Source organism: Triturus cristatus, chromosome 11 (genome assembly GCF_964204655.1).
Source record: "Triturus cristatus chromosome 11, aTriCri1.1, whole genome shotgun sequence".
In the NCBI taxonomy this organism is placed as follows: Eukaryota; Metazoa; Chordata; class Amphibia; order Caudata; family Salamandridae; genus Triturus; species Triturus cristatus.
In genome coordinates, this window is record NC_140594.1 from 133,732,227 (window position 1) to 133,756,563 (window position 24,337).

A 24,337-nucleotide genomic window follows, 5' to 3' on the forward strand; every position below is an offset into this window, starting at 1 on the left:
AGGATTGGGGGTGTAACCACCCCCCTTCCTGGTCCCACCCTTAGGGAGGGACCTAGCAGGTAGTCCGGCCCCTAGAATCCGTTTAAAGGTAGGAGCTGTGTCCTAAGACTTCAGACATCCTGGAATCAACTTACTACAAAGAAGAAGACGGGAACTTCGACGCTCTGCTGCACAGAGGACAGAAGGAAATCTCCCCTATGGTCAGGGAGTGACCATCTTGCTAACGCAAGCACCAACCAGCTACTCGATGTCTGCTTTGCCGCCGCCTCCTGCCGGAGCCGGAGCCCAGAGCCCGACAAGAACTGGACCTCCAGACCTCTCACAGCCCGATCCACAGTCCCTGCAAAGAAGAAACCCATGGAGGCACCGAGACAGGTGGAGCCAGCCATCTTGAAAGACCCACGACAAGCTGCAAGCGCAACAACAGAGGCTCCCTCCAAGTTGTGCTTTGGGACCTGAGAAGCCCAATATCCGAGCAGCATCTGCACCAAAGGTGAGCCCTCCAGCATCTCCACGATCTGTGTGGGGCCCCTCTGCACTTTGCAACTGAACGCGCCTAACCGGACCCTGGCCCGTTGGCTAGTGGCCATCTTGGCAACCTAACTTGAAAACTACGACACTGGTCTGATTGCTCCAGACTGGCCCCTGCTGCCCTCCAAAGGAGCAGCCCCTCTGACCTTGCTGGTCAGAACCATCAGCTTTCTTCATTTCCTACAACTCCTGCCTTTGCCAAGGCTTGTTTGCTTCCTTCAAGTCCCCGACACTGCCGACAGCGAGAGCCTGCGTGGGTCAGCTCGTGAACCGACTCCTGGACGTCGTCGACCTTCAGGGACCACGTGGCTGCGGAGACAAGCTACACTTCTTCACCTGTTTGCACCCGACATCGCCTGGTACCTACCTGGTGCCACGCCGGTCACTGGCTAGTGACTGTGAACACTGTCCCCTCTGCTTTCAGGTCTTCTACAACTCCGATCCACCCTTGGATCCACCGCATCTCTTCTGGACCGACCGCCTGCAGCATCTTTGTCACCAGGCTCCATTGAACAGATAGACGAAACCCGACGCACTTCGAGACCTATGCACACCGGTGCCCAAGTGTAGAGAAACATCTCTAGTGTCTGTGTTTTAAGTCTTAAGTTCGTAGTCCATCAAGAAGACCCTTCTAGCAGTAACTTGTGAACTTTTACGCACCCATTGAAAACCTATGGGAGCCCGCATGTAACTTTCCTCACTGCACACGCGACCCGTGGACCTCCTGGTCACTAACTAACGTTAGCTCCTTGTAGGCCCAGCGATTCTAGAGGTCCTAGGCCTTTTCCCTTTCCTAGTCGTGGTACTTATACCACTATTTTAGTATATGGTTTGAGTGGCCACCAGGGCCCATCCATATAAAGTGCAACTTCTGTATATTGTAATACTTTCTTGTTCAACGATTTGTGCTCCTGTGCTCATAAAGAGTCTAGGGGATACTTTGAGTAATAAATACATATATATTTTGAATATATATCTGTGTGCTGTCCTTTCATTGGTATAAAGGGGGGTTACATATGGTAAAACAGCCTGCTTAACACACTTTAACGAGTTTAGCCTCAAAGACTGCTTAGCCTACGCTACCACTAGGGCAGCTAGTCCGAAAAGGTTGACTTACAACCACACCATAAGGGTTGCTTGGCATGGTACAAGGTGGTCACTTTAACTAGTGAACATCATATACCAGGCCAACTTCTCACACCAATGTTATCCTATGAGAGGTAGGGGGGCCTTGGTTGGTGGCTGCTGACTAGCAGGCTACGCGGCTGTGGGAGCTGGGCTCCTGGTCACTTGCTCAGAGCAAATGGGGATGTAGATAGGTGTAGAGGTTACACTGCCAGGGCCACTCGGGCGGCTGGTGCAGGGTGCTTTTGAGCTCTCGGGCGCTCAATTGATTTCAATGGGAGAGCTCCGGTTTAGAAAAAGATTGCAAGCTCGGGGACGAAGATTGTTCAGGTGCCACCACCACTTCGAGAGGTAAGTTGGGTAGTTGGAGGATAGGTAGGTACCCAGGAGTTGGGCACAGGGAGCCGCAGGGCGCCGGGTGCAGGGGTGCCTTTTGGTGTCGGCAAATCTTACCCTCTGTTGATCGTGTTGGGGGGGGGTACCTGGTTCTGAGGCTGCAGGCGTCATCAGGAGCGTCGAGGGAAGTCCTTTGGTGCCGGACTCGGGTTCACAGTCGTCGTGGGGTCGTCCTCGTGGTCTTTGTTCACTCCGGCACAGGCCAGGCTTGGTGGTTGCAGAGTGTGTAGGGTTCGCGGTTCCGGGCTGATGCCAGGAATTAGAAGTAGATTTTGAGTAGAGCCTCTACTCATGGGAGTCCCAGGGGCTTAGGGGCATATCAACAACAACCGGCGATAATTATCGCTGAGCGCACTTAGCGCTAGGATAATTATCGCCGGCTAGCGCCGATTTTTATCGCTGAGATAGCGTGCTATTAGCAACGCTTATCTCATCAGCGGTAAAAATCCTAGCGCTAACTGGCTAACGTGAGATTATCGCTGGAAACCCAGCGATAATCTCACGTTAGCTAGTTGATAGGGACTCACAAACTTAGCCATGATATCCACCTTCCATAGGATATCATGGCTAAGTCAGTCCTGAAGCAGGCGTAAGGAACGTAGCGATAACAGGAGTTATCGCTACTTTTCCTGACGCTATGCTTCATAGCGTTAGGCTTGCTGATAGGAGAAATGTCGCTTAGCGACATTTCTCCTGTCATGCCAGGTCAGGAACGCCCACTTTGCATCTCATTAGAGATGCAAAGCTGGGCGTCACGAATCCTGACGCTAAAGCAAGGTTTCACACGTTAGCGTGACCTTGCTAATTAGGCGATAAAATTATCGCCGCTTTTCGGCCAAAAACGCCCAGGAGTTGGGCACAGGGAGCCGCAGGGCGCCGGGTGCAGGGGTGCCTTTTGGTGTCGGGAAATCTTACCCTCTGTTGATCGCGTTGGGGGGGTACCTGGTTCTGAGGCTGCAGGCGTCGTCAGGAGCGTCGAGGGAAGTCCTTGGGTGCCAGACTCAGGTTCACAGTCGTCGTGGGGTCGTCCTCGTGGTCTTTGTTCACTCCGGCACAGGCCAGGCTTGGCGGGTGCAGAGTGTGTAGGGTTCGCGGTTCCGGGCTGATGCCAGGGATTAGAAGTAGATTTTGAGTAGAGCCTCTACTCATGGGAGTCCCAGGGGCTTAGAGCCAAAAGGTAGCCAGGTCCTCCGGGGTTTGTGAGGTTGCTGGCCACAATAGATGCCGGGTTGGAGCAGGAGCAGGTTTGAGTGTCGCCAGGCCCGTAGGGCTGGGGCCAAAACAGTTGGTGTCTTCCTCTTCTTAGCAGCTGCAGGGCAGTGCTTCTTTCTTCTTCCTCTTCTTTGGATTTCGGAATCTGGAATCTGGGGAAGGAAGGTTCAGGGTGCCCCTAAATTCTAAATTTAGAGGCGTTACAGGTAGAAGAAGGGCAGGGACCAATGGGTCCCTGTCCTGGGGTGAGTACACCCCCTATTCTGCCACTCTCCTGTGGGAGGGGGGCAGCAGCCTAGTCCTGATTGGGTAGGGCCTCCCATCTTCAAGATGGCGAGCGCCCGGAGATGTGCTTCACCTCGCCTTCCCCACCTGAGGGGTGGGGTTGGCAGGCTGGCACATCCCCTGTCCTTATTTGGGGTTTCCGGCCAAGCTTCCCGCCAGAGTGGGGGTTGCAAGTGGCCTGGGGAAGCTCACAGAGGCGGCATGCCTTTGAAGCTTCCCCCTGCCCATCCTGGGGGAGGAGATCTAGCATCTCACCCAGGATGTGCATTATTGCAGACCCAGGAGAGCAGGGGCTCTCCTACCCAGGGGTCCAGCAACATGTCTGCTGTGTGGCAGCCTAGGCAGCCTCAGAACAGACGTGGATTGTAGGTTAGGTTTCAGGGGGCCTCTCTAAGATGCCCTCTGTGGTGCTTGGTACTTTAAATCCCATACTGGCATCAGTGTGGGTTTAATGTGCTGAGCAGTTTGATACCAAACTTCTCAGTCTTCTGTGCTGCCATTATAGTGCTATGGAGTTCGTGTTTGACAAGCTCCCAGCACCATGTACTCTTAAATGGCACCACTGCACTTACAGGGCCCAGGAATGGGCCTGGGTACTGTAGGGGCACAGGGCTCCTACCTCTGTGCCCACACCACTGGCATAGTGCACCCAGCTAGAGGGGTGGCTGGTGTATGGCAGGGCAATGAAGGTTGTGGGCATGGCACACAGGGATGTGTGCCATGTCGACTCTCTGTTGTTTCTTTTACCCAGACACTCAGCCTGCCAGGGCAGTGTGTGTGTGTGTTAGGGTACAGGGCCTCTAAGGGTGGCACAATGAGTGCTGCAGCCCTTAGAGGCCTTCCCTGGTCACAAGGCCCTGGGTACCTACGGTACCACTTACCAGGGGCTGACATGTGGCCAGGGTTTGCCAATTTGGTTTTGAGATTTTTGTTTTGAGAAGGAACATAGGCCCTGGGCTCCTGATTGGCAGGAGTCCAGGGCACACTCAGTCAAAGTACATTCAGCAATTCATCAAAAAGTGGGGGCATACCATTCAAGAAAGATGGCACTTTCACACAACTATTTTGTCGGCTATTGAGTGAATAGCTGAGATTGTACACTCCTTTGTCGGCAGACTGATATGTATCCATTTACAAGGAAGGCATCTCGTATCCGGGTGAACAAGAGGCGCAAAAGTTAACTCTTGTAATATTCTAGAATAGAACACCTTTGGTTGCTTTCTTGCATTTAGGTACAAGAACTAGTTTTGGGAGGAGCCTGCTTGGGCTTAGGAGGATATGTGGTTGCATACATAATCATCTACTGATGACATCCCACATAGAGAGGGATGAAGGGAGGTGCCAAAGGAGGCTGTATAGTGAAATCTGCTAATTAGCATACGGAATCCCAGAGCCCAACGGGCACTTACCTGCAGAAGCAACAGAAGATAGAGTAGTACATATGATGTCTGGCTTTTGACTCGAGTGATAGAAAACATAGAAAGTATGCTTGCATATCTCTCTGATCAGTGCACATTTCGAATTTGTCTCCCTGTAACAAACAAAAGTGTCACCGTTGTGGGACTGCTCATATCGCCTAGCTGATGTTATCTTTGTGCAGTGGCAGTATCGTAACAAATGAGGTCTATCCGAGGCGCGATTATTGCTTATTGAAAACTTTACCCAATACCCCGCCATGTCAACTTGAAAAATATTTGATATTGGCAATTTTTGATAGTCTCTATAGAGGCTGGATCAATTGTGTCAAAAGAAGATTGATTATACATCATTATAGTTATTTAGTTAGCAAAAAGGTGTAGATATTTTTCATAGAATGTCAATACTCATTGGTCAATATGTTTTTTACAACTGTTTTATTTCAATTAAAGTGTTTCTCATATCTGTGGAAAAGGGTCCTCTTAATCAATAGGTAAGGTACACGTATTAAACTTTGTGATCTAATTGTCTTGGAAGCTGCACAGTGTCCAAAGCTTCAGACATTCATTCAGCATCTCTCTAAGTAGCGGAGCTAATGTACTATTTTGTCGGCTATTGAGTGAATAGCTGAGATTGTACACTCTTTTGTCGGCAGACTGATATGTATCCTTTTACAAGAAAGGCATCTTGTATCTGGGTGAACAAGGAGGTGCCAAAGTGAACTCTTGTAATATTCTAGAATAGTACTCCTTTGGTTGCTCTGCTTGCATTTAGGTACAAGAACTCGTTTTGGGAGGAGCCAGATGGGGCTTAGGAGTATATGTGTTTGCATACAGAATCATGTACTGATGACATCACACATAGAGAGGGATGAAGGGAGGTGCCAAAGGAGGCTGTATAGTGAAATCTGCTAATTAGCATATGGAATCCCAGAGCCCAATGGGTACTTATCTGCAGAACCAACAGAAGATAAAGTAGTCCACCTGATGTCTGGCTTTTGACCTGAGTGATAGAAAACATAGAAAGTATGCTTGCATATCTCTCTGATCAGTGCATATGTTCCAACTTTGTCTCCCTGTAAGAGACAAAAGTGTCACGATTGTGGGACTGCTCATATTGCCAATTGGCCGTTATCTTTGTGTAGTGGCAGTATTGTAACCAATGAGGTGTATCTGATGTGCGATTGTTGTTTATTCAAAACTTTACGCAATACTCAGTCTTGTCAACTTGAACAACAGTTGATATTGGCTATTTAGGATAATCTTTACGGAGGCTAAATCAATTGTGTAAAAAAATTATTGATTATAGTAAGGCAGTCCACACCAACTTCAGCTGGTTCCTCTTCCCGCCCCGCCTCTCTGGTGCTTCAAAGCGGCTCGCGGCCCCCGCTTCGCGGGCGCCGCTCGCAGCTGCTGGTTGAGGTGTGTTTGCTCTCTACGGACTTTGCCGGGTGTGGGACTGCGAGGACCAGCAGTCCACACCAACTTCAGCTGGTTCCTCTTCCCGCCCCGCCTCTCTGGTGCTTCAAAGCGGCTCGCGGCCCCCGCTTCGCGGGCGCCGCTCGCAGCTGCTGGTTGAGGTGTGTTTGCTCTCTACGGACTTTGCCGGGTGTGGGACTGCGAGGACCAGCAGTCCACACCAACTTCAGCTGGTTCCTCTTCCCGCCCCGCCTCTCTGGTGCTTCAAAGCGGCTCGCGGCCCCCGCTTCGCGGGAGCCGCTCGCAGCTGCTGGTTGAGGTGTGTTTGCTCTCTACGGACTTTGCCGGGTGTGAGACTGTGAGGACCAGCAGTCCACACCAACTTCAGCTGGTTCCTCTTCCCGCCCCGCCTCTCTGGTGCTTCAAAGCGGCTCGCGCCCCCCGCTTCGCGGGAGCCGCTCGCAGCTGCTGGTTGAGGTGTGTTTGATCTCTACGGACTTTGCCGGGTGTGGGACTGTGAGGACCAGCAGTCCACACCAACTTCAGTTGGTTCCTCTTCCCGCCCCGCCTCTCTGGTGCTTCAAAGCGGTTCGCGGCCCCCGCTTCGCGGGTGACGCTCGCAGCTGCTGGTTGAAGTGTGTTTGCTCTCTACGGACTTTGCCGGGTGTGGGACTGCGAGGACCAGCAATCCACACCAACTTCAGCTGGTTCCCCTTCCCGCCCCGCCTCTCTGGTGCTTCAAAGCGGCTCGCGGCCCCCGCTTCGCGGACGCTGCTCGCAGCTGCTGGTTGAGGTGTGTTTGCTCTCTACGGACTTTGCCGGGTGTGGGACTGCGAGGACCAGCAGTCCACACCAACTTCAGCTGGTTCCTCTTTACGCCCCGCCTCCAACGTCACTATACATACAGGCACTAGCCGCTGCGCGGGACGCGCGCGGGACGTGCCGGGCCAAGGGCGGGCCCGTTTGAGCCCGTTCGAGACCTAAGAGACTGGGCTGGGCCATCTTCTGCGCATTTCCGTTCCGGACATACATTGTGAACAAGTGAATTCTGCCAGAAGCAGGTAGCATGACAATGGTGGGTGGAATGACTAGGGGTAAAAGCACCATAGTTGGTACTACTATGGCAGGTACATTGGACAATTTTATTGTAAGAGCTGCTACCCTTCTTGAACGTGAAATTGATCTCACAGAGCGTCGTCTTTCCCTAGACCCTCTTTCTCATAAACGTTCATCTTTGGGCAAAATCGCACTGTCTGTTACACCCAAGGCAAATGCAAAAAATTCTACCCTACTTGACTCCACGGTTAATGAGGATGATAGTAATGATGTCTGTACGGATCTAATTCTGGAAAGCAAGAGCTGTAAGGAAGGTAGAAGTATCGCTAGGCTTGCAACCACTACGGCAGACGCTATGGTCAATCAAATAGAAGGTGTATCCACCCGAGCACAATTACATGCTGTTACTGAGGCCATTACCTCTTCCTCAGGTCAAAATCTAGGAGCCAAACCGAAACAGAAGTCTGTCCAGCGAGGAAAAAAGGGCAGTCAACTGAGATTGATGAAAACTAAAAATACAAAATCGGCATCTAGTAATTTATCAGGTGCTGCCGATCAATCTCTGACTAAAGTATCTGTAGATCCAGTTAGGAATCTGGACGACGGTCTTTGCTCTAAAATAGGGGAACTTCTTGCTCTCGCAACTCGCCCTATCCTGGATAGACTTAAATTGATAGAAGAGCGCCTTAAGAAACTTGAACAAATTGCTCTGTCTAATTTTGAACTCAACCAAATGTTGAAGACAGGCTCATCAAGAGAGCCCTTTGAACAGCTTTCCCTTGGTAATCAGGCAAGTAAGCACATGGGGAAAACCCTCGCGCCCCTGGTCCTTTCTTCAGAACCTTTGAAGGGAGCACATCGGGACAAAGGAGAGGATATTTCATGCATTTATAACCCCACAGATGTTAATGGACTTAAAGACCTATTTATAAGAGAAAAGCCTCTTCAAAAACTTTCTGATGCTAATGCAAAAGTAAATTGTGGTATGGCACAGAATCCTAACGAGATGGAAAATAGATCCGCTTGCAATAACAGTAGAGTTTCCCTGTTACCTAGTTTAGATTTACCGCCAGAATCTTCTCCGTATGTTATCGTACTGGCAGGGGTTCCTGGTTTGGAAAATAATACCACTGAAACATACCATGAGTTGAAGAATAAAACAATGCACTGGCTCAACACTAATCGACCACTCCCCCCCTACATACATAGTAAAATCTTGTTTGTCCGGAGAGTCAGTTGGGTGGGTAAGGGGAACAAAGACATATCTGGGGACTGCATTGTTGTTAACTTCAAGGATACACAGGCTGTAAAATATATCCAGCAGGTACGGCCATTTTTGCCTAATACAAGAATTAGGCCACTTCCCCTTGGTTACTTTTATGGTTTTAATCCTTATCAAACAAATAATAGTATGTGGGAAGAGGTAGGGAGGGGTAAAACAAACACTGATTTCCAAAGATGTAGGTTGGCCCCAGCTGATCAGGGTTGGCTAGAGGCCTTCCCGAGAACAAATAGATATAGTTGCTTAGATATGGTTGATTGACTACCCCCAAAACCTATTGCATCCGAATTTACACGGGAGGTGGTAATTGATGATGGGTTAAATCAAGCTAGAGATTACAATGTACCCTCTGGTTTTTGGCCAGCCCAATTGTCGACTGCTCCACAGGATAAGTCTGAAAATACCCCCCCTATTACCGAGGATGGAGAGAAAAATAATTACTTTTCACTGTTTGAAACCCCAAAAGGAATCTCTGAAAGTGGGGTTTCCCTTGAAACTTCCAACGTGAGACCATATAAAGTTACTGAGAGAGTTCCTGTTTTTACACTCCTGACTTGGAACGTCGCAGGGCTGTCCGCCAGGCTAGGGGATACAAATTGTATTTCTTTCTTACATCAGTTCTCGATTATTTGTCTACAGGAATGCTGGACGGTGGACCCCATTCATATGAACGGTTATCGTACCTTTCACACGCCGGCAACTTACACGACAAGAGGGAGAAACAAAGGAGGCCTTTGTACTTATGTATCAAACTGTTTAAAAGAAACCAAAATTTACTTTTCTTCTGTTTCTGTCTTTTACCATATATTGTCAATTACGTTTGGGGGTAAACAAAACATAACCCTGATACATTTTTACAATAATATCCCGAGAGATGCATGGGCCTCGACTTTTAAAGAATTATATGAGACTCTTAAAAACATGGATGGAAAACAAGCTCCTGATACCTGTGTGATCTGTACGGGCGATTTCAATTCCTTTCTATGTCCATTTAGTAATCTAAATATCTGTGGGTTGGGGGAAGTTGTGGATGTCCCCTCGGCACATTTTTCCCACACGCTTCTGGGAAATTATCTAAATGAAATACTTTTTTGTTTGGACCTGGGTTTTGTAAATGAACTCTGCTCTCCTTCAGTCCCTTTTAACACCACATTTATAGGAAGGGGTTGTAAATCAGTTATTGATTTTATGCTAATATCCAAACGGTATTCTAGCTACATATGCTCGTTTGAAACATGTGAGATAGCAATGAGTGACCATTTGCCACTTAGTATGTCCTTTATTATTGCGGGGGGTAATAGCAAGTCGAATACAACGGTTCAAAACCTATATAACTATAGGTTGGGGCTCGCTAGGAAGAACGGTTACACCCTAAAATGGGACAAAGTGGAACCAGTGGCTTTTTTAAGAAACCTAATTCGTTCCAAAGAGTTGGAATTTATTATCTGTCTCTCTGAGAACGATGATCCCTCCAATGTCCACGATGCATTTCTTAGTATTTCTGAAGAAATACGAAAGTTACTTTTAAAACCTCAGAAATCCGGGGTGAGTAGGACGAAGAGGTGGTTTGACAGGGAGTGTAGCAAGACTCATGCCTGTTTAATGACACAGCTAAAATGAGACCCTAGGGCCATGGCTTAAGTCAGATCTGCTAGATCTGCCTACCAACGGGCAGTGAAAAATAGGAAAAAACAGATTAAACAGGAAGCATGGCAGACCTTACAGGAAGCCTGCCAGTCAAAAGATAACACTGCCTTCTGGAGAGCGGTAAATGCTCCCTTTTTTAATGACAATCTAACAGATTCTATTGAGGTAGCCATTACAGAAGAGTCATGGGTGACTTACTTTGGGGAGCTCTATCAAGCAGATACCGCGGTAGTCCCAGAGAAGGGGCTAAACTTAACAGGACAGGAGTCTGTACCTTACCCAATAAATGTTGAATTTTTACTGGAGGATGTCCAGATAGCCATTGACAAGAGTGTGGCCGGGAAGGCCCCGGGCCCAGATGGAATTCCCGTAGACATCTTTAAGGCCAATACTAAGTTATGGGCCCCGCTTTTAACTAATGTCTTAAACAGCTTCAGCAAAATAGGATTTCCACCCACTTGGCAGGAAGCTATTGTGGTTCCTATTTTTAAGAAAGGTGATCGTAATGAACCAAAATGTTATAGACCGATTTCCTTATTGGATTCGCTCATGAAGGTTGCTGGGAGAGTCATACTCAACAAACTGCAACTATGGGCTGAAGATAGAGGCATTCTCTCACAGTTTCAATATGGTTTTAGGGAAGGTCTGGGAACAACTGAGCAAGGCTTGAATTTAGCACTTCTAGTAGCCAAGTATGTTGAGGCCAAAAATGAAAGCTTATTTCTTACGTTTGTGGATCTAAGCTCGGCCTTTGATTGTCTTAATCATAACAAACTTTGGTTAACAATGCAGGAAATGGGAGTGGACCTAAACCTTCTAATATTTATTAGAGAATTATATCGAGGGGCAGGTGCCAGGGTACGTTATGGGGACAAGGGGGATTGTACTTCCAAATTTCCAATAGGAAAGGGTGTGAGACAAGGCTGCATATTAGCTCCATTCCTGTTTAATTTATACATTAATTCGGTAGCCTCTCATCTCCTGGAAGACATGCAAGATTATCCTAAAATTGGAAACTCTTATATCCCCATTCTTTTATACGCAGATGATGCCGTGATCATGGCCCGGACTCAAGTGGGCCTCCAGAGATCGATTAATAATTTTTCTGACTACATAGGAACTAGGAGCTTAAAGATTAATATAAGTAAAACCTTTAATATGTGTTGCACTAAAAAGAAGAATATTATCTGTAATTCTTTCTTATCCAACACAAAAATTGAGACCGTAAACGCCTTTTCTTATTTAGGTATCAATTTTGAAAAAAAGGGTTCCTGGACAGCAGCAGGTGAAACAAGAAAATTTGCGTTTTCACGAGCAATTGGGGCTGTTAAAAATGTTGCTATTAAGGTGGGAGGACGCCCAGTACCAGTCCTAATAGACATTTATAAATCTAAGTGTGTAACCACGGCACTATGTGGTGCAGGGATCTGGGGGATAGCAAACAATTCCAGTATACAGCTTTGTCAGAATGCTTTCCTTCGCTATCTACTGGCAGTGCCCGGGTCCACTTCTTCTTATGTATGCCATCAAGAGCTAGGCCTACCATATATCATGGATCTTATTAAAGTGGATCCCATTCTACTGTGGCACAAAGTTTGGTCCTCTAATGAGACAGGTTTGAATAGGGATATAATTAGGGATTGCTTATGTCTTGATGGGGCGACAAAGATTTCCTGGCTCAAATATATAAAAAATTTCCTTGCGGATATGGGATGCCAGGAATTTTTTGATATACCAAATAGCATGGCAGGTTTGTCAAGGAAGAAGTTTAAGGAAACCTGCCTGCAATTCTTAGCAGAAAAACGCTGGCAGATAGAGAAATGTAAGAGCACCGTTATGGCTAACTACTTACTTATACAATTCAATTCATGAAGCTTTATTCGGTTCATAACATATAATGACCATAAAAGCGCACAGCAAAACACAAAGATACAAAGATACATACTAATAAAGGAACACATTTTTTTTTAATTTTTTTTAAATCATGCTTTTCCTATAATAAATAGCTTTACAAATAAAACTTGCAGTATAAAAACATATATCAGGGGAATTCATATTAAAAAGCAACCTCATTGCTACTATATTTTAAAAACATGGGTTTTAAAAACGTAATCCTTACATTCAAGAACAGAGTGCAAATAAGCATAAAGTGCATACTGCTTTGTTTGGAGTGTCCGTCGCACGGGCAAGGGCCAACAGGGTATCTTTTTTGTTGGGGGAAGGCCACCAAGACATGCACCATTCCTAGCCTTAATCTGGTTAGGACACATCTATGGGCTGGGCGGGTTACCATGTTCAGGTACTGCTGAAAACCCTCATTTTCAGTGTATTTATTATACAGTTGAACAGTAATAGAGGAACCAGACTCAGCTAGACGTTTTTGGGTTCTAGACAACAGAAAAGATTTTTTCATGTCATGTTTAACTAGAACTCGTGGGGAGTAACAATCTAATAACAAGTTCAACCCAAAAATAGCCTGATAGCTCTCGACAACATACTTAAGCCATGGGATTTTCATACAGTTATCTAATTTAAAACAGTCCTTAATAACAAGTTGGTTGAACTCAGTCTCTTCCTTATGCCAGATTGCTTTGTAAAGTGACAAGGGTCTAAGGGAAACAAGGTCACTCAAGTGGGCAGCCCCGACCTCTTTATGAATTAACTCTGTTGAGGCACAAGCGGGAAGACACATAAGTTTCTTGAGGAAGGTGTTTTCTTCCCTCTGAAGACAACCAATGTTAGAATAACCCCACAGCCCTGCCCCATATAGGGCAATGGAGACACTTTTGGCCTTGTATATCTCCATCATGTCTCTTATTCGTCTATCCCCTATTTTTGCGGCAAATTTGAATATGCCGTAGGAACTTTTGGCCATTTTAGTTCTTACATTTATTAAATCCTGGGCCCAGCTACCATCGCCCCGAGAAAGTAACTCCCAAATAGCAGAAATGTCTGACTTGCTTCACTTTCACTCCTTCTATAAAAAAGGCGTGGTTCTTACGGGGCTTAGGCCCGCAAATCATAATATGAGTTTTACTTTTATTTATCAGTAGCTTCCTCTCCCCTATAAATTTGGAAAACCGATCCATCAGGCGCTGCAAACCAATAGGTGTCCGAGATAGGAGCACAGCATCATCCGCGTAAAGCAGAACAGGCACACCTATCCCGGTAACCTGAGGTGCATCAGCCTTAACTGTTTTCAGGATGGTTTCCACCCCATTAATAAATAAAATGACCAACAAAGGGGCAAGGACACAGCCCTGTCTAATTCCCCGTTTCACACTAAAATTCGGGGTACACTCCCCATTGACCCCATATCGGACGCTTGCTTGCATCTTGTTATATAATCTAGCAAGGAAGAAAATAATTTCCTTGGGGGCGCCTAATTCTAACAAGACTGACCAGAGAAGCAGATGATTAACTAGGTCAAAAGCGCTACTTAAATCGGCAAAGCAAAGATACAAATTGCCACACATAGCCTTGGTATACTTGCCGATTAATAGTTCTAAGTTGAGGCACTGGTCCAAGGTCCCACGACCCTTTCTAAAACCATATTGGGAGTTGGCAAGAATCCCATTCTCCTCTGCCCACGCATCCAATCTAAACAACAACACCCTGCTCATAATCTTCACCGATGAATCCAACAGACTAATCGGTCGATAATTACAAGCTAAAGCCTTATCCCCCTTTTTATAAATAGGGACAATAATTGGATCTCCCCATGTGGGCGGAATCAAAGTGGTTACCGCTGCATTGAGGACCAAAGTAAGTATTGGTCCCCAGATCAGCGGTTCGGCCTTATATACATCAATACTTACTTATACAAAATCGAGGTACTCAGCCATATTTGACGACAGTGCCTAGCTGCTATTCCCGTATGTTATTGACTCGCTTCAGGGTAGATACCTTTTTTAGATTAGTTACCTTCCCTGAGATGAATTGTTGGTCAAAAGAATTAATTCCCTGCCCTTGTGATCTGGTTCCGTTCAATCCTCCCTTCACTGTATTCTCTTTTGTAAATTTTACTCAGAACCAAGGAAAGGCATTTTACTTCCTGTTTTAAAAAAACTTGGCCTGAGACAATGTAGAGTGGCACTGATCAGACTACAAATGTTAGATGATGAATTGCTCATGTCCTCAATGTCAATGTTCCTTAAAACCATTATTAGAGTTAGGATTTCCATGAATTAGGTCATTTTTATTGGTTTTTGTTTTTTTTTAATTGGATTGTTAAGGATAAATTGTTTACTAATCATGATGTATTACGAATGAACTGTTTTAATGTGTGCTTTTACGGTTTTGTTTTTAAAATCGAATAAAGCTGTTTCTGATTTAATTGTATGTATTTTTCAGAGTCAGTGCTGGGCACCAAGATCCAGCACTGGGAGCTCACCTAATAGCAGGTGAGTATTTTCGTTTTCGTTACTCGGCTGATTATTGGTGAATATTTTAAGTTTTGAAAACTCCACACTTTGAAGAAATTTTCAGAAGAAACCAGTCAATGTTACCCTATGGACTAAATTGAGTTGACGGTTTAAAGGTAAGTACTCGACTGGCAGAGTTAAGGTTCTGGGCATAGACTCAGGGGTCTCCCAGGGTCAGGTAGGTAGAGTTGTTTCACCCTCAGCGGCACAGGGGCAGCCGGGTGCAGAGAGAGTTAGGCGCAATGTTATCCTATGAGAGGTAGGGGGGTCTTGGTTGGTGGCTGCTGACTAGCAGGCTACGCGGCTGTGGGAGCTGGGCTCCTGGTCACTTGCTCAGGGCAAATGGGGATGTAGATAGGTGTAGAGGTTACACTGTCAGAGCCTCTCGGGCGGCTGGGTGCAGGGTGCTTTTGAGCTCTGGGGCGCTCAATTGATTTCAATGGGAGAGCTCCGGTTTAGAAAAAGATTGCAAGCTCGGGGACGAAGATTGTTCAGGTGCCACCACCACTTCGAGAGGTAAGTTAGGTAGTTGGAGGATAAGTAGGTACCCAGGAGTTGGGCACAGGGAGCCGCAGGGCGCCGGGTGCAGGGGTGCCTTTTGGTGTCGGGAAATCTTACCCTCTGTTGATGGCGTTGGGGGGGGTACCTGGTTCTGAGGCTGCAGGCGTCGTCAGGAGCGTCGAGGGAAGCCCTTGGGTGCCGGACTCGGGTTCACAGTCGTCATGGGGTCGTCCTAGTGGTCTTTGTTCACTTCGGCACAGGCCAGGCTTGGCGGGTGCAGAGTGTGTAGGGTTCGCGGTTCCAGGCTGATGCCAGGGATTAGAAGTAGATTTTGAGTAGAGCCTCTACTCATGGGAGCCCCAGGGGCTTAGAGCCAAAAGGTAGCCAGGTCCTCCGGGTTTTGTGAGGTTGCTGGCCACAATAGATGCCTTGTTGGAGCTGGAGCAGGTTCGAGTGTCGCCAGGCCGGTACGGCTGGGGCCAAAGTAGTTGGTGTCTTCCTCTTCTTAGCAGCTGCAGGGCAGGTCTTCTTTCTTCTTCCTCTTCTTTGGATTTCGGAATCTGGAATCTGGGGAAGGAAGGTTCAGGGTGCCCCTAAATACTAAATTTAGGGGCGTTACAGGTAAGCGAAGGGCAGGGACCAATGGGTCCCTGTCCTGGGGTGAGTACACCCCCTATTCTACCACTCTCCTGTGGGAGGGGGGCAGCAGCCTAGTCCTGATTGGGTAGGGCCTCCCATCTTCAAGATGGTGAGCGCCCACAGATGTGCTTCACCTCGCCTTTCCCACCTGAGGGGTGGGGTTGGCAGGCTGGCACATCCCCTGTCCTTATTTGGGGTTTCCGGCCAAGCTTCCCGCCAGAGTGGGGGTTGCAAGTGGCCTGGGGAAGCTCACAGAGGCGGCATGCCTTTGAAGCTTCCCCCTGCCCATCCTGGGGGAGGAGATCTAGCACCTCGCCCAGGGTGTGCATTGTTGCAGACCCAGGAGAGCAGGGGCTCTCCCACCCAGGGGTCCAGCAACATGTCTGCTGTGTAGCAGCCTAGGCAGCCTCAGAACAGACGTGGATTGTAGGTTAGGTTTCAGGGGGCCTCTCTAAGATGCCCTCTGTGGTGCTTGGCACATTAAATCCCATACTGGCATCAGTGTGGGTTTAATATGCTGAGCAGTTTGATACCAAACTTCTCAGTCTTCTGTGCTGCCATTATAGTGCTGTGGAATTCGTGTTTGACAAGCTCCCAGCACCATCTACTCTTAAATGGCAGCACTGCACTTACAGGGCCCAGGAATGGACCTGGGTACTGTAGGGGCACAGGGCTCCTGCCGCTGTGCCCACACCACTGGCATAGGGCACCCAGCTAGAGGGGTGGCTGATGTATGCCAGGGCAGTGAAGGTTGTGGGCATGGCACACAGGGATGTGTGCCATGTCGATTCTCTGTTTTGTCTTGTACCCAGACACTCAGCCTGCCAGGGCAGTGTGTGTGTGTGTTAGGGTACAGGGCCTCTAAGGGTGGCACAATTAGTGCTGCAGCCCTTAGAGGCCTTCCCTGGTCACAAGGCCCTGGGTACCTAGGGTACCACTTACCAGGGGCTGACATGTCGCCAGGGTTTGCCAATTTGGTTTTGAGATTTTTGTTTTGGGAAGGAACATAGGCTCTGGGCTCCTGATTGGCAGGAGTCCAGGGCACACTCAGTCAAAGTACATTCAGCAAAAAGTGGGGGCATACCATTCAAGAAAGATGGCACTTTCACACAACTATTTTGTCGGCTATTGAGTGAATATCTGAGATTGTACACTCCTTTGTCGGAAGACTGATAGGTATCCATTTACAAGGAAGGCATCTCGTATCCGGGTGAACAAGAGGCGCCAAAGTTAACTCTTGTAATATTCTAGAATAGTACACCTTTGGTTGCTTTCTTGCATTTAGGTACAAGAACTAGTTTTGGGAGGAGCCTGCTTGGGCTTAGGAGGATATGTGGTTGCATACATAATCATGTACTGATGACATCCCACATAGAGAGGGATGAAGGGAGGTGCCAAAGGAGGCTGTATAGTGAAATCTGCTAATTAGCATACGGAATCCCAGAGCCCAACGGGCACTTACCTGCAGAAGCAACAGAAGATAGAGTAGTACATATGATGTCTGGCTTTTGACCCGAGTGATAGAAAACATAGAAAGTATGCTTGCATATCTCTCTGATCGGTGCACGTTTCAAATTTGTCTCCCTGTAACAGACAAAAGTGTCACCGTTGTGGGACTGCTCATATCGCCTAGCTGATGTTATTTTTGTGCAGTGGCAGTATTGTAGCCAATGAGGTCTATCCGAGGCGCGATTATTGCTTATTGAAAACTTTACCCAATACCCCGCCATGTGAACTTGAAAAATAGTTGATATTGGCAGATTTTGATAGTCTTTATGGAGGCTGGATCAATTGTGTCAAAAGAAGATTGATTATACATCATTATAGTTATTTAGTAAGCAAAATGGTGTAGATATTTTTCATAGAATGTCAATGTTCATCGGTCAATATGTTTTTTTAACAACTGTTTTATTTCAACTAAAGTGTTTCTCATATCTGTGGAAAAGGGTTCTCTTAATCAATAGGTAAGGTACACGTATTAAACTTTGTGATCTAATTGTCTTGGAAACTGCACAGTGTCCAAAGCTTCAGACATTCATTCAGCATCTCTCTAAGTAGCAGAGCTAATGTGCTATTTTGTCGGCTATTGAGTGAATAGCTGAGATTGTACACTCCTTTGTCGGCAGACTGATATGTATCCTTTTACAAGAAAGGCATCTTGTATCTGGGTGAACAAGGAGGTGCCAAAGTGAACTCTTGTAATATTCTAGAATAGTACTCCTTTGGTTGCTCTGCTTGCATTTAGGTACAAGAACTCGTTTTGGGAGGAGCTAGATGGGGCTTAGGAGTATATGTGTTTGCATACAGAATCATGTACTGATGACATCACACATAGAGAGGGATGAAGGGAGGTTCCAAAGGAGGCTGTATAGTGAAATCTGCTAATTAGCATATGGAATCCCAGAGCCCAATGGCCACTTATCTGCAGAACCAACAGAAGATAAAGTAGTCCACCTGATGTCTGGCTTTTGACCTGAGTGATAGAAAACATAGAAAGTATGCTTGCATACCTCTCTGATCAGTGCATATGTTCCAACTTTGTCTCCCTGTAAGAGACAAAAGTGTCACGATTGTGGGACTGCTCATTTTGCCAATTGGATGTTATCTTTGTGTAGTGGCAGTATTGTAACCAATGAGGTGTATCTGAGATGCGATTGTTGTTTATTCAAAACTTTACGCAATACCCAGTCTTGTCAACTTGAACAACAGTTGATATTGACAATTTAGGATAATCTTTACAGAGGCTAGATCAATTGTGTCAAAAAATTATTGATTGTACATCAATGTATTTATTCAATAAATAAAAAGGTGTAGATATTTTTCATAGAATATCAATACTCTTTGCCCGATACGTTTTTCGTTAACTGTTTCATTTCAACCAACGTGTTTCTTATATGCGTAAAAGAGGATCCACTTAATCATTAGGTAAGGTACACATATTAAACTTTGGGTGCTAATTGATTTAGAAGCTGCGCAGTGTCTGAAGATTCAGACATTTATTTAGCATCTCTCTAGATTTTAGATCAAATGTACTATTGTGAGAAAGTGGCTCTGTATATACTGTTCCAAAATAGGTACAGGGCGTACAGTCCACAGTCCCCAGAGGTTTGGCAGAGGCTAAAGTTAGATATAACCTTAGTCTCTAAAGTGGTAACTTGGTCGAGCAGTAAGGCAGTATCAGAGGACAGTGTAAAGCATTTGTTGTACACACTCAGTCAGCAAAATGATTTCACACACTCAATAACTGAACTCTAGGCCAATGGTTTGTATAAAAAATATATGTCTGTTTTATTTTAGAACCAACAATAGGAATTAAAATATACTTTCTCAGAATGAGATGCTTTATTTAAATACTTTTGCAATATGCAATTGGCTTTTGTAGAAAGTTATAAGTTGTTGCAATAGGCAACACAGTTTTAAACACAATAATGCATTGAGTTCAATGGAAATTTCAAGTTATTTGCAATAGATTACTTTCAGGATTACTTTAGAGATTCCAGGACTGGATCGTAGATTCAGTCCTGGGACAGTACTTAGAAACAAGTGATAAAAGTCGACTTAGTTACTACTAGGATTTTTAAGTAATATTTTGCTATTTTAAAAGTTGACACGTCTAAGAAATTTCATAGAAAACAGTCAATGACTCCCTATGGAAGAAAATTCAAGTTGCAGGTATAGTATGTTCTCGTTACTTTTGTAATCCAGTACTGGGTGCCTAGACTCAGTACTGGGACCTTTATCCAAAACAGGTAAATAATTACGTTTTCAGAAGTTATACGATTTTTAAAGAATATATTTAAAGTTTGCAGAAATTGACACTTAACAGAAATTTCACAGAAAAACAGTCAATGATTCCCTATGGAAGAAAATTGGGTTACTGGTAAGTACAGTTGTAAGTATTTGTCAGAGTCAGTGCTGGGCACCAAGATCCAGCACTGGGAGCTCACCTAATAGCAGGTGAGTATTTTCGTTTTCGTTACTCGGCTGATTTTTGGTGAATATTTTAAGTTTTGAAAACTCCACACTGAAGAAATTTTCAGAAGAAACCAGTCAATGTTACCCTATGGAGAAAATTGAGTTATCGGTTTAAAGGTAAGTACTCGACTGGCAGAGTTAAGGTTCTGGGCATAGACTCAGGCGTCTCCCAGGGTCAGGTAGGTAGAGTTGTTTCACCCTCAGCGGCACAGGGGCAGCCGGGTGCAGAGAGAGTTAGGCTCAATGTTATCCTATGAGAGGTAGGGGGGCCTTGGTTGGTGGCTGCTGACTAGCAGGCTACGTGGCTGTGGGAGCTGGGCTCCTGGTCACTTGCTCAGGGCAAATGGGGAAGTAGATAGGTGTAGAGGTTACACTGCCAGGGCACTCGGGCGGCTGGGTGCAGGGTGCTTTTGAGCTCTCGGGCGCTCAATTGATTTCAATGGGAGAGCTCTGGTTTAGAAAACGATTGCAAGATCGGGGACGGAGATTCTTCAGGTGCCACCACCACTTCGAGAGGTAAGTTGGGTAGTTGGAGGATAGGTAGGTACCCAGGAGTTGGGCACAGGGAGCCTCAGGGCGCCGGGTGCAGGGGTGCCTTTTGGTGTCGGCAAATCTTACCCTCTGTTGATCGCGTTGGGGGGGTACCTGGTTCTGAGGCTGCAGGCGTCGTCAGGAGCGTCGAGGGAAGTCCTTGGGTGCCGGACTCGGGTTCACAGTCATCATCCTCGTGGTCTTTGTTCACTCGGGCACAGGCCAGGCTTGGCGGGTGCAGAGTGTGTAGGGTTCGCGGTTCCGGGCTGATGCCTGGGATTAGAAGTAGATTTTGAGTAGAGCCTCTACTCATGGGAGTCTCTGGGGCTTAGAGCCAAAAGGTAGCCAGGTCCTCTGGGGTTTGTGAGGTTGCTGGCCACAATAGATGCCGGGTTGGAGCAGGAGCAGGTTCGAGGGTCGCCAGGCCAGTAGGGCTGGGGCCAAAGCAGTTGGTGTCTTCCTCTTCTTAGCAGCTGCAGGGCAGGTCTTCTTTCTTCTTCCTCTTCTTTGTATTTTGGAATCTGGAATCTTGGGAAGGAAGGCTCAGGGTGCCCCTAAATACTAAACTTAGAGGCGTTACAGGTAGAAGAAGGGCAGGGACCATAGGGTCCCTGTCCTGGGGTGAGAACACCCCCTATTCTGCCACTCTCCTGTGGGAGGGGGGCAGCAGCCTAGTCCTTATTGGGTAGGGCCTCCCATCTTCAAGATGGCGAGCGCCCGGAGGTGTGCTTCACCTCGCCTTCCCCACCTGAGGGGTGAGGTTGGCAGGCTGGCACATCCTCTGTCCTTATTTGGGCTTTCCGGCCAAGCTTCCCGCCAGAGTGGGGGTTGCAAGTGGCCTGGGGAAGCTCACAGAGGCGGCATGCCTTTGAAGCTTCCCCCTGCCCATCCTGGGGGAGGAGATCTAGCACCTCGCCCAGGATGTGCATTGTTGCAGACCCAGGAGAGCAGGGGCCCTGCAACCCAGGGGTCCAGCAACATGTCTGCTGTGTGGCAGCCTAGGCAGCCTCAGAACAGACGTGGATTGTAGGTTAGGTTTCAGGGGGCCTCTCTACGATGTCCTCTGTGGTGCTTGGCACATTAAATCCCATACTGGCATCAGTGTGGGTTTAATGTGCCAAGAAGTTTGACACCAAACTTCTCAGTCTTCTGTGCTGCCATTATAGTGCTGTGGAGTTCGTGTTTGACAAGCTCCCAGCACCATGTACTCTTAAATGGCAGCACTGCACTTACAGGGCCCAAGAATGGACCTGGGTACTGTAGGGGCACAGAGCTCCTGCCTCTGTGCCCACACCACTGGCATAGGGCACCCAGCTAGAGGGATGGCTGATGTATGCCAGGGCAGTGAAGGTTGTGGGCATGGCACACAGGGATGTGTGCCATGTCGATTCTCTGTTTTGTCTTGTACCCAGACACTCAGCCTGCCAGGGCAGTGTGTGTGTGTTAGGGTACAGGGCCTCTAAGGCTGGCACAATGAGTGCTGCAGCCCTTAGAGGCCTTCCCTGGTCACAAGGCCCTGGGTACCTAGGGTACCACTTAACAGGGGCTGACATGTGGCCAGGGTTTGCCAATTTGGTTTTGAGATTTTTGTTTTGGGAAGGAACATAGGCCCTGGGCTCCTGATTGGCAGGAGTCCAGGGCACACTCAGTCAAAGTACATTCAGCAATTCAGCAAAAAGTGGGGGCATACCATTCAAGAAAGATGGCACTTTCACACAACTATTTTGTCGGCTATTGAGTGAATAGCTGAGATTGTACACTCCTTTGTCGGCAGACTGATATGTATCCATTTACAAGGAAGGCATCTCGTTTCCGGGTGAACAAGAGGCGCCAAAGTTAACTCTTGTAATATTCTAGAATAATACACCTTTGGTTGCTTTCTTGCATTTAGGTACAAGAACTAGTTTTGGGAGGAGCCTGCTTGGGCTTAGGAGGATATGTGGTTGCATACATAATCATGTACTGATGACATCCCACATAGAGAGGGATGAAGGGAGGTGCCAAAGGAGGCTGTATAGTGAAATCTGCTAATTAGCATACGGAATCCCAGAGCCCAACGGGCACTTACCTGCAGAAGCAACAGAAGATAGAGTAGTACATATGATGTCTAGCTTTTGACTCGAGTGATAGAAAACATAGAAAGTATGCATGCATGTCTCTCTGATTGGTGCTCGTTTCAAATTTGTCTCCCTGTAACAGACAAAAGTGTCACCGTTGTGGGGCTGCTCATATCGCCTAGCTGATGTTATCTTTGTGCAGTGGCAGTATCGTAGCCAATGAGTTCTATCCGAGGTGCGATTATTGTTTATTGAAAACTTTACCCAATACCCCGCCACGTCAACTTGAAAAATAGTTGATATTGGCAATTTTTATAGTCTCTATGGAGGCTGGATCACTTGTGTCAAAAGAAGATTGATTATACATCATTATAGTTATTTAGTAAGCAAAGAGGTGTATATATTTTTCATAGAGTGTCAATACTCATTGGTCAATATGTTTTTTTAACAACTGTTTTATTTCAACTTAAATGTTTCTCATATCTGTGGAAAAAGGGTCCTCTTAATCAATAGGTAAGGTACACGTATTAAACTTTGTGATCTAATTGTCTTGGAAGCTGCACAGTGTCCAAAGCTTCAGACATTCATTCAGCATCTCTCTAAGTAGCAGAGCTAATGTACTATTTTGTCGGCTATTGAGTGAATAGCTGAGATTGTACACTCCTTTGTCGGCAGACTGATATGTATCCTTTTACAAGAAAGGCATCTTGTATCTGGGTGAACAAGGAGGTGCCAAAGTGAACTCTTGTAATATTCTAGAATAGTACTCCTTTGGTTGCTCTGCTTGCATTTAGGTACAAGAACTCGTTTTGGGAGGAGCCAGATGGGGCTTAGGAGTATATGTGTCTGCATACAGAATCATGTACTGATGACATCACACATAGAGAGGGATGAAGGGAGGTGCCAAAGGAGGCTGTATAGTGAAATCTGCTAATTAGCATATGGAATCCCAGAGCCCAATGGGCACTTATCTGCAGAACCAACAGAAGATAAAGTAGTCCACCTGATGTCTGGCTTTTGACCTGAGTGATAGAAAACATAGAAAGTATGCTTGCATATCTCTCTGATCAGTGCATATGTTCCAACTTTGTCTCCCTGTAAGAGACAAAAGTGTCACGATTGTGGTACTGCTCATATTGCCAATTGGACGTTATCTTTGAATAGTGGCAGTATTGTAACCAATGCGGTGTATCCGAGGTGTGATTGTTGCTTATTCATAACTTTACGCAATACCCAGTCTTGTCAACTTGAACAACAGTTGTTGTTGGCAATTTAGGATAATCTTTACGAAGGCTAGATCAATTGTGTCAAAAAATGATTGATTACACATCAATGTATTTATTCAATAAGAAAAAAGGTGTAGATATTTTTCATAGAATGTCAATACTCTTTGCTCGATATGTTTTTCATTAACTGTTTCATTTCAACCAACGTGTTTCTTATATGCGTAAAAGAGGGTCCGCTTAATCATTAGGTAAGGTACACATATTAAACTTTGGGTGCTAATTGATTTAGAAGCTGCGCAGTGTCCGAAGATTCAGACATTTATTCAGCATCTCTCTAGGTTTTAGATCAAATGTACTATTGTGAGAAAGTGGCTCTGTATATACTGTTCCAAAATAGGTACAGGGTGTACAGAGTCCACAGTCCCCAGAGGTTTGGCAGAGGCTAAAGTTAGAAATAACCTTAATCTCTAAAGTGGTAGCTTGGTCGAGCAGTAAGGCAGTATCAGAGGACAGTGTAAAGCATTTGTTGTACACACTCAGTCAGCAAAATGATTTCACACACTCAATAACTGAACTCTAGGCCAATGGTTTGTATAAAAAATATATGTCTGTTTTG

At 46.4% G+C, this 24,337-nt stretch overlaps 6 non-coding genes across 6 annotated transcripts; all 6 read left to right on the forward strand.

The window, feature by feature from the left end:
* Positions 1 to 5,137: 5,137 nt before the first annotated feature.
* Positions 5,138 to 5,278, forward strand: LOC146783733 (U4 spliceosomal RNA). Its single transcript, XR_014971153.1, has one exon. It is a non-coding gene; the product is annotated as a U4 spliceosomal RNA (small nuclear RNA).
* Positions 5,279 to 6,097: 819 nt separating this feature from the next.
* LOC146783734 (U4 spliceosomal RNA) lies at positions 6,098 to 6,238 on the forward strand. Its single transcript, XR_014971183.1, has one exon. It is a non-coding gene; the product is annotated as a U4 spliceosomal RNA (small nuclear RNA).
* An 11,335-nt stretch (positions 6,239 to 17,573) lies between these two features.
* Positions 17,574 to 17,714, forward strand: LOC146783735 (U4 spliceosomal RNA). The gene has a single exon (XR_014971159.1). It is a non-coding gene; the product is annotated as a U4 spliceosomal RNA (small nuclear RNA).
* Positions 17,715 to 18,535: 821 nt separating this feature from the next.
* LOC146783736 (U4 spliceosomal RNA) lies at positions 18,536 to 18,676 on the forward strand. Its single transcript, XR_014971175.1, has one exon. It is a non-coding gene; the product is annotated as a U4 spliceosomal RNA (small nuclear RNA).
* A 4,009-nt stretch (positions 18,677 to 22,685) lies between these two features.
* Positions 22,686 to 22,825, forward strand: LOC146783737 (U4 spliceosomal RNA). The gene has a single exon (XR_014971163.1). It is a non-coding gene; the product is annotated as a U4 spliceosomal RNA (small nuclear RNA).
* An 822-nt stretch (positions 22,826 to 23,647) lies between these two features.
* On the forward strand, positions 23,648 to 23,788 carry LOC146783738 (U4 spliceosomal RNA). The gene has a single exon (XR_014971213.1). It is a non-coding gene; the product is annotated as a U4 spliceosomal RNA (small nuclear RNA).
* Positions 23,789 to 24,337: the final 549 nt, after the last annotated feature.